Source organism: Triticum aestivum, chromosome 2A (assembly GCF_018294505.1).
Source record: "Triticum aestivum cultivar Chinese Spring chromosome 2A, IWGSC CS RefSeq v2.1, whole genome shotgun sequence".
In the NCBI taxonomy this organism is placed as follows: Eukaryota; Viridiplantae; Streptophyta; class Magnoliopsida; order Poales; family Poaceae; genus Triticum; species Triticum aestivum.
This window is the reverse complement of record NC_057797.1, coordinates 544,535,441-544,544,574: the sequence shown is the minus strand read 5'-3', so window position 1 is coordinate 544,544,574 and position 9,134 is coordinate 544,535,441. Positions and strand designations below refer to the sequence as shown.

General features: G+C 44.4%; 1 non-coding gene and 1 pseudogene across 1 annotated transcript; both read left to right on the top strand.

The window, feature by feature from the left end:
* The first annotated feature begins 1,819 nt into the window (after positions 1-1,819).
* Positions 1,820-1,966, top strand: LOC123038510 (uncharacterized; annotated as a pseudogene).
* Positions 1,967-1,996: 30 nt separating this feature from the next.
* Positions 1,997-2,143, top strand: LOC123038539 (small nucleolar RNA snoR2/U65). The gene has a single exon (XR_006417922.1). It is a non-coding gene; the product is annotated as a small nucleolar RNA snoR2/U65 (small nucleolar RNA).
* The last annotated feature ends 6,991 nt before the right edge of the window (positions 2,144-9,134 follow it).

Below are 9,134 nucleotides of genomic sequence, written 5' to 3'. Positions count from 1 at the left end.
TTTTGGGGTGAAGCGCAACATAATTGACACCACGTATTAACCTAAGTTGGCGGTCCCTAGCCCGATGGGCGATTGCACTAGCCATTGCTAATCCTGTCAAGCCTAGGCTCCCACGCCCGGAACGTTTGATAATTCGTGCCAATATATCTTGGAGTACTAATTGTACTTCAAGTATATCACAGGAGAAAATCTTTCTATGAACATCGTAGGAATGAAAGGTGATCCCTAAAAAAGTTTAAACACAAGTGTTGGACATGCCAAATGATTCTTCATTTTCCTTTTAGTCCAGGATCACATTGAGTCCATAGGCATGTTGATACTATCAAATGGGAATGAGGATATGACAATGAGCTCTTTATCCATGTGCGTAAAGATCAACTCCAAAACTCCTTGAAGAATTTCTACTATACCAACTTAATCAACTTCATTCGGTGCCATCGAACCATTTTCACTCGGAGCCACCGATATAACAAAATATAGCTGTTGTTTCAAACCCTAGTTTAATCGAAGCCTCCAACATTCCATTCAGAGCCACCGAAGCAACATAGCAAACCTTCTATCATCATGTAGAAAATCGCAAGCAAAACCATCGGATTCATTTAGACCTATCAATGCAACCTAAAGTTTACACTTTTTTTTCAACTCGGAGCTATCGAGCAAAACTAGTCAAAGCCTTTCGAGATGTGTATAAAGGCACCACCACATATCCCACTAGTTCAACTCAAAGCAAACAACACTCCTGTCATTTGTTCTAATAGAGAACTCCACCTCATTGTGTTAACTTCAAAGGGAATCCACTCAAACGTTCTCCAAATCCATAGCCAAATCTTGAGAGTTTGAGTGTTGAGAAGATTATCTTTCCAAGCACAAGAGTAAGGGATTCATTCTCAAACAACCTTATCTTGTTACTTTCGGAGGGTGTGCGAGCAAGTCTTAAAGCTTGTGAAGAAGGTGTAACACCTTGTTTATTAAGCTACAGTAATCCCGTGTTAATGGTGCCATGTCATCACAGACCATTATTCGAGATGGTTTGTGCATTCAACTTGCCCATACATATCTTTGATGCTGTCGAGGCTGGTTTGTCTTTTTTTTTTGGTGATTTGGTCGCTCATATCTTGGTATTAGTTTTGTTATTTGAATATAGTTATCTTTCATTGGCTTTGGATGTGTTTATCTGGTATCACTAGATCAAAATCAAGAAAAAGAAACAAGGCAAGTTACTGAGGTAAGATGCTGACAGATGCCAAATCAAATGCAATGTAATTATACTTAGTCAAACAATTCCAATGCAATGACTTCGGTTTAATTACATGGAACTACAACACGAAATTCTCTTAGGTGCCATTTTTTCACTGTTCAACCCTATCCCTGTCGATGTTATACGAACTTATTAATGAATTTCCTTCACAAAACGTTTGTGCTAGATTTTTGTTGGGTAAGGCTAGCCCATGTGCAGAAAAACCTGATGCAGCGATCGATTTGAATGTTTGTTCAGTGTTTCTTGCAAGATCAACTTCTTGTCTGGATTTAGTAACTCACCATTCCAGCCAATCGGCAAATCATCTTGCCATCTTGCTAGATTGAAATCCTAGTCGGCTTTCAACTCACCCGGGTCTGATTACTCCATGATTTTCCGGGCCCTTTCCGACGGAATATCACGCAAAGAGATTTTTTTAATGTTGGTTGTGGTCAAAAAGTTATTTTTGATGCGATGATTATCCATATAGGTTTTCGGCAGTGGTGGCTGCTGTCACCGTGAGCCTTCAAACCAAAACTGACTTATCTTTCCAGTGAGCATTGCCTTGTTCCACCCAATTCCGTCTCCCTGGACTAAGAAGTGTCGTATTACACTGTAAACAACAGCTGCTTCTCTGCTGTTGCAAGTGTCCATCCCTGTATCAGTGGTACCCATTTGCACCTGCTTGATTTAGCTGTGCACGGGATTTTAAACGGGTCTCTCAGGGACTTTTGGGATGCTTTATAATTTATTTTCTTGGGCCTGATGCCACGGCTCCTGTGGCCACAAGTGTTGACCGGAGATGCTACATTGTGCCAACAACGAGTTGTAGGACATCTCACATTTGATACGAACCTGTGGCTGTGATTCAGTCGGTACGCAGAGCCGTTTTTTGTGATTACACCTTGCTTGGCATACTTCATTATACTGTATTTGTTGTGGTTTTACTTGATTGAAAATAGATGAAATGAATGGTTGTGATGATATACTTTTTAATTTTTTTTGAGAAAATTGGGATTTTGAGCCCCCCGACTCCATTTTATATATGAGACCAGGAAAGTAACACCAAAAACAAGCATGCCTTGCATGTCCACCGACAAACTAGAGAATAAAGAAAGAAAACGCTGATCAGCCGATCAATCAGCAAGATCAGCTCTAAACTTAAAGGTTTAGAACGATATTTTAATCCTATTACAAACTTCTGCCCAAATTTGTAATAGCCATGCCTTCTCTTCTCTGCTCAAACTGAAGTTTTGTCCCTTTCCTCCATGCTTTTACCCCCAGCGTCGCATAGCGCGCTAGGCAAGCCCCAGTGGTGTCGTCTCCTTCACCGTGACCGTCATAGGCACACTCTTGAGCTTTTTCCATGGTTTTACTAGTGATCCACCCAGCTCTAGAGGGGTGACCGAGCTGAGCAGCGTCGTCTTGCAGGTGCTCGTGAGAGGGCTTCTTGGTGGAGAGATTTGATAGTTTGGATCCTCTGGTTTTGGAGCGCCATTGATCTTTAGGAGAGAGAGAAGGAGGGAGTGATTGAAGCCACCTTCAGTGCTCTTCTCACCAACAGCTACCCTGTCATAATTTGGAAAGGAGCTTCTAGGATGGAGGAGATTTTCTAAACAAATGTCTCCATCTTTGCCAAGGCAGGTCCTTCGAACAAGATCAGCCATCTCCTGACATGTCCTAGCATTCTCCTCCAAACCTGTTTCATATCAGTCCATATAGCATTCTTAAAGACATGTGAATTCCTATTTTTCCACATATTCCATAGAACACATGCACAGGCTGAATTTAGAGGAATATGCTTCTTATTAGCAGACCAAAATCTAGCAATGGACAAGTAATTAGTTCCTATTTTTATACCCAAAAAATCTGAGACCCTTGCCCAGATTTGATTGGCCACCACACATTCAAAGAATAAGTGTGTAATGGATTCTTTTTCAGAGAATACACACACTCTGGAGATTTTTCTATACCTCTCTTGGCTAGGTTGTCTTTAGTCATCAATTTGTTGTGGGAGAACATCCATAAAAAGACCTGGACTCTAGGTGGGATTTTTATTGACGACACCGTAGGGATATAAACAGGTTGGACCCCCCTGAAATTTATGATGCTATAAGGGGAGCCAGTAGTGTATTCCCCTTTAGCTTCATATTGCCAAACAAGTGAATCACCCCCTCTTGAAGCAGAGTGCTCCCAATGATTTGTTCTAGGGCATACCATTGCTCCATCATAGCAGGTGTAAAAACCCTTCTAAAAGTGAGTTTAATCTCATTATTGTCCCAGATCTCAGCTATAGTTGAGCATTGCTGGTGGCATATGGAGTACAAAGGCCAGAATTGGACTGAGAGGGGTGATGTACCAAACCAGATGTCTTCCCAGAATCTGATATTCTTCCCATCTCCTACCACCCATTTATATCCAAATTTCAAGGCCTTAGCAGCCCACATGACACCTTGCCAAAATCTAGAGGGGTGCTGGGGTTTACTAGCAAATATATTAGGGGAGTTGTTGATGCATTTCCTATCTACTATTTGCTTCCAAAGCTTGCCCTTATCTTTGATGTATCTTTTTACCCAGCTCCCAAGGAGGTAGAGGTTTACATCTCTGATGTTAGGCACTCCTAAGCCCCCATATTTTTTTCTCATACAAACTAGATGCCAATTGGCAAGGTGAATTTTCCTATTTCCTTCAAAATCATTCCACAAACAATTGGCCATCTGACTATTGATCATGTCAAGAGCCCATTTGGGGAATTTGAAAAAAAGAGGAGGTATATGGGGACACTGGCTAGGCAAGTCTTAATCAAGATCAGTCTAGCAGCATAAGAGAAGAGCTTGCCTCTCCATCCAACCATCCTTTTAAGGATTTTATCTATTAGTGGTCTCTCCTAAGTTTATCATAGTGTAAAGGAATCCCCAAGTATTTTATTGGGAAGGTCCCTATTCTACATCCTAATATATCTGCAAAGGTTTGTGTTTCTTCAGGAGAAAGCTCTATTGGAATGATCTCACTCTTTGAGTAGTTAACTCTCATGCATGAGACTTGCTCAAAGAAAGTGAGGAACATTTTCATATTATTTGTGTTCTGTTCATTTTTCTCCATGAAGAGGATGGTGTCATATGCATATTGCAAGCAGATGACCCCATTGGGGATTAATTCAGAACATAACCCACTAATTAGTTTGTCGTAAGATGCTTTGGAAAGCATCTTGCTCAGGACATCTACAACCAAATTAAAGAGTAGAGGGGACAATGGGTCCCCCTGCCTTAGGCCTTTTCCTGTAAGAAAGTAGTTGCCTTCGATACCATTAATTTTCACTCCAACAGACCCCATATGAGTGATTTGTTTGATCCAAATTACCCAAAGGGGGTTGAAGTTACTTTTTTCTAGGATTTCAATAAGGAAATCTAGGTTAACTTTGTCAGATGCTTTTTCATAGTCTAATTTCAGTACCAGTCCTGGGTTGCCAGATTTAGCAATGGAGTGCAGCACCTCATGTGCCGTGACCACACTTCCAGGATGAACCTACCTTTAATAAAGGCTGATTTATTGCTAGAAGTAAGCCTATTCATCAGCACAACTAATCTATTTGTGAGTACCTTGGTGAATACTTTAAAGATACAATTAATTAAGCTAATAGGCCTAAATTTTTTCATGCTGGTAGCCTCTTTTTCCTCTGGGACAAGAGTCAACACAGTAAAGTTTAGCCTATAAAGGTCCAGATCCCCTTTATGGAAATCATCAAACATGGCTATCACATCTCTTTTAATTACTTTCCAGAAGTTTTGGAGGAAAATAAATGATAGACCATCTGGACCAGGGGCTCCATAAGGATATGATCCAAAGATGGCCTCCTTTATTTCTCCTTAAGAGAAAGGTTTTTGTAGAGTTTGGTTTTCTAAGTCACTGACTTTCTCCTCATCAGCAAATAAATTACTATTAATTCCAAACCCTTTTCTATCTTCTTTCTTAAAAAGGTACTTATAGAAGTTTGTGGCTATATCCAACATGCCTTTGACATCAGTAGCAGTGCCATTAGGCCCTTCTAGCTTACTAATCAGGGTTTTTCTTCTCCTCTAGCTAGTTTGCTACAGCCTGAAAATAGTTAGTGTTCCTATCCCCTTCAAGGATACCTCTATCCCTGGATCTTTGTCTGGCTTGAACTTCTTCTACAATCCATAGGTTATGGAGTCTAGGTAGGAGTTCTTTCATCCTCAAATTCTCTGCCTCACAAAGCTACACAATATCTGACTTAATATCAAGTCTGTCATATTCTTCTGTTAGTTCCTCTTTAGTTTTCCCAATCTCGGCATCTACATTTCTACTCCATCCCCTACTAAATTTCCTAAATCTTCTCACTTTCTCCTGCCAAATGTGAATGGGGGTGGCACTTTTGACAAGAGCTGACCAATTTTTCTCGACAAGCTCTTTAAATTCATCCCTAAGTAACCACCATTTCTGAAATTTATAGCTTGAGCTTTTTGGGGTACTATCTATGCCAGAGTCCCACAGAATAGGAGTGTGATCACTACCAGCCCTGGGGAGAGCTTGAGAAATACTTAATGGAAATAAAGCATCTAGTTCGGTGGTACAAAAAACCCTATCTATAGTGCTCATGACCAAACTATCCTGGTTATTTGCTGAGGTAAATTGCCTACCAGACATTTTAATTTCTAACAGGCTCCAAATTTCTGTCCAAGCATTGAATTTGTCACTCCAACTATGGTTGATCTTACCATTATTCTTATCTTTCTGATATCTAACCAAGTTGAAATCCCCCCAATAATAGTGGGTTGGTGATCATCGATGAACAAACTATGGAGTTCAGAGATGAATTCATCCTTGCCCTCATCATATGGTGATCCATAAACTGCTATGAACCTGGAAGTTTTTTCACTTGTATTATGCATTAGATTGCATGAGAAAGAGTATTTGAGGGACTTCCAACTAATAATATCAAAAACATCTACATCTACTCCCACTAATACACCATCTGAAGTGCCTTCAACAGGTAGGTGATGTCAACTGTAAGGTTTATCACCACTAATAGACTTTAGAAAGGAAGTAGAAAGTTTATCTTTCTTTGTTTCCTGAAAAGCCACTATACTAGGTCTATGTTTAGCTAAGGAATCAATAATGCAGGGTTTTCCCCTGGATTTGTTATCCCTCTAATATTCCAGAATAAAGCATTCATTGCATCATGCGTTTCCTAGGGTGCTTGCCCCACCCTTTTTTGGAGACTAGACTCCACAACACACTCTGGTCCATGTGCCCACAAGGGATTATACTCAATCCTGAGGGGGTATCAGGTGAAATACATTGGTTTATGAGGTTTTCTTGGGTAGGGAGCTGTCGGTGTCAAAACCGGCGGATCTCGGGTAGGGGGTCCCGAACTGTGCGTCTAGGCCGGATGGTAACAGGAGGCAAGGGACATGAAGTTTTACCCAGGTTCGGGCCCTCTTGATGGAGGTAAAACCCTACGTCCTGCTTGATTAATATTGATGATATGGGTAGTACAATAGTAGATCTACCACGAGATCGAGGAGGCTAAACCCTAGAAGCTAGCCTATGGTATGATTGTTGATGTGTATGTTGTCCTACGGACTAAAACCCTCCGGTTTATATAGACACTGGATAGGGTTAGGGTTACATAGAGTCAGTTACAATGGTAGGAGATCTTCATATCCGTATCGCCAAGCTTGCCTTCCACGCCAAGGAAAGTCCCTTCCGGACACGGGACGAAGTCTTCAATCTTGTATCTTCATAGTCCAAGAGTCCGGCTGAAGGTATAGTCCGGCCATCCGGACACCCCCTAATCTAGGACTCCCTCAGTAGCCCCTGAACCAGGCTTCAATGACGACGAGTCCGGCGCGCATATTGTCTTTGGCATTGCAAGGCGGGTTCCTCCTCCAAGTTCTTCATAGAAGATTTTGAACACAAAGATAGTGTCCGGCTCTGCAAAATAAGTTTCCACATATTGCCATAGAGAGAATAATATTTACACAAATCTAATCTGCTGACATATTCCATAGTGCGACATCACACCACGGCCAAGCTTTTATTCGAACCGTTTTGCTGTCCCATCTCAGCGCGTTATGCGAGGCGGTTTCCTTGGCACGTCTTGTTAAAGTAGAGATCGTGTCCCCTTATTCCGGGATTCTCATCAATACGGGCGTGGGTAACCCAACCGCACCATCGATTACGGCGCTTGGAGATAAGCGAGTTTTATCAGGCTGGTGGGGACATGTAGCTGCGTCCACCCATATATGGGGATAAAGATCCACCTTTTCACCTACGCCTTCTTCCTCCTTTGCCTATCCATTCTTGCGTACTCGAGCGCCAGCGCCCAAGTCCGCACTCCCAACCTCAACCTTCTCCAGCCATGTCCGGAGCGGGAGGCAAGTGGATGGTCTCCTCCGTCACGGAGGGTCATATCAAAAAGCTGAGGAAGGCCGGATATCTGTCTAACGACATCGCGTACCGGCTCCCCGACAAGGGTCAGCTCATCCCCACCCCTGGGCCCCATGAGAGGGTGGTGTTTCTCCCCCATTTCCTCCGCGGACTGGGCTTCCCTCTCCACCCATTTGTCCGGGGGCTCATGTTCTACTACAGCCTGGATTTCCACGATCTAGCCCCGAACTTCGTCCTCAACATCTCGGCGTTTATCGTCATGTGCGAGGCCTTCCTCCGCATCCGCCCCCATTTCGGGCTCTGGCTCAAGACTTTCAACGTCAAGCCGAAGGTGGTGCGCGGCAGCCAGGCGGAGTGCGGAGGCGCCATGGTGGGCAAGATGGCCAACGTCCTCTGGCTCGAGGGCTCCTTTGTGAAGACCCTGAAGGGGTGGCAATCGGGGTGGTTTTACATCACCGAGCCGCGCGATGCCGAATGGGTCGCACCCCTTGAGTTCCGGTCCGGACCCCCAACGCGGCTCACGTCCTAGAAAGAGACGGGCCTGTCGTGGGGTAAAAAAGGAGAGCTAACCGGACTCCAAACATGCGTCAAAACCCTGGTGGACAAGAAGCTCAAACTTGTCAACGTAGTCCAGGTTATGCTCATCTGCTTGATCCTCCCGTGCCAACAACGGGCTTTCAACATGTGGGAGTTCGACCCGGCGCAGCACCAGACTCTGAGCAGGCTCTTCGACACGACGTACGAAGATGCCTGGAAGATGCTTTTCAAGGGCGCCGAGGCTCCCGCATCCGCTACTGAGGATCGCGGATTCAGTGCGCAGCGTCATGCTCTCGCGGTAAGCTGTTTTTTTTCCTTTTACAGGGTATCAGTTTTTCATAGTTTGACTCCATGCGGGATCTAAACTCCCTTACCTTTGACAAGATTGGCAGGTGACATCCGGACAGATCAACTGTCCGACTCCTTTGCCCGAAGGCCCAGCAGATGCTCGCTTGGCGAAGCTGCTAGTTTCGGCACCCTATGTGGTGCCGGAGAAGAAGGTCAATAAGAAGGCCATGGGGACTCGAAAGAGTGCCCGACGTCCGGAGGTGTCGGATTCATCATCCGACGAATCCAAGATGCACTCCTCCCGCGAAGACGAGGAGGAGGAAGAAGAGACCCCTCCCCCTCCAGCGGGGGGAAGGGAAGAAAAGAAAGGCCGCCCCAACTGGGGAGGCCGAAGGGTCCAAGAAGGGGAAAACCCTTCCTTCGGACTGCTCCACCGAGGCCGACGACAGCAGAGAGGAGTGGGCGCCTAGGGCCAAGCCCCTGGCCAGATCGTAAGTATCCAGATAACATAGTACTTCATAGTATTCGTTTATTGCACAGCTTTCCCTCATGTCGGATATGTTTATGCATCCCACCCAAAGACCGGCTCGACGCGTCGTCGAGCGGCTCACTGGACTCGTCGGATGTGAACTCGCTTCCGACGGCTTCCTCCCCCCGCCCT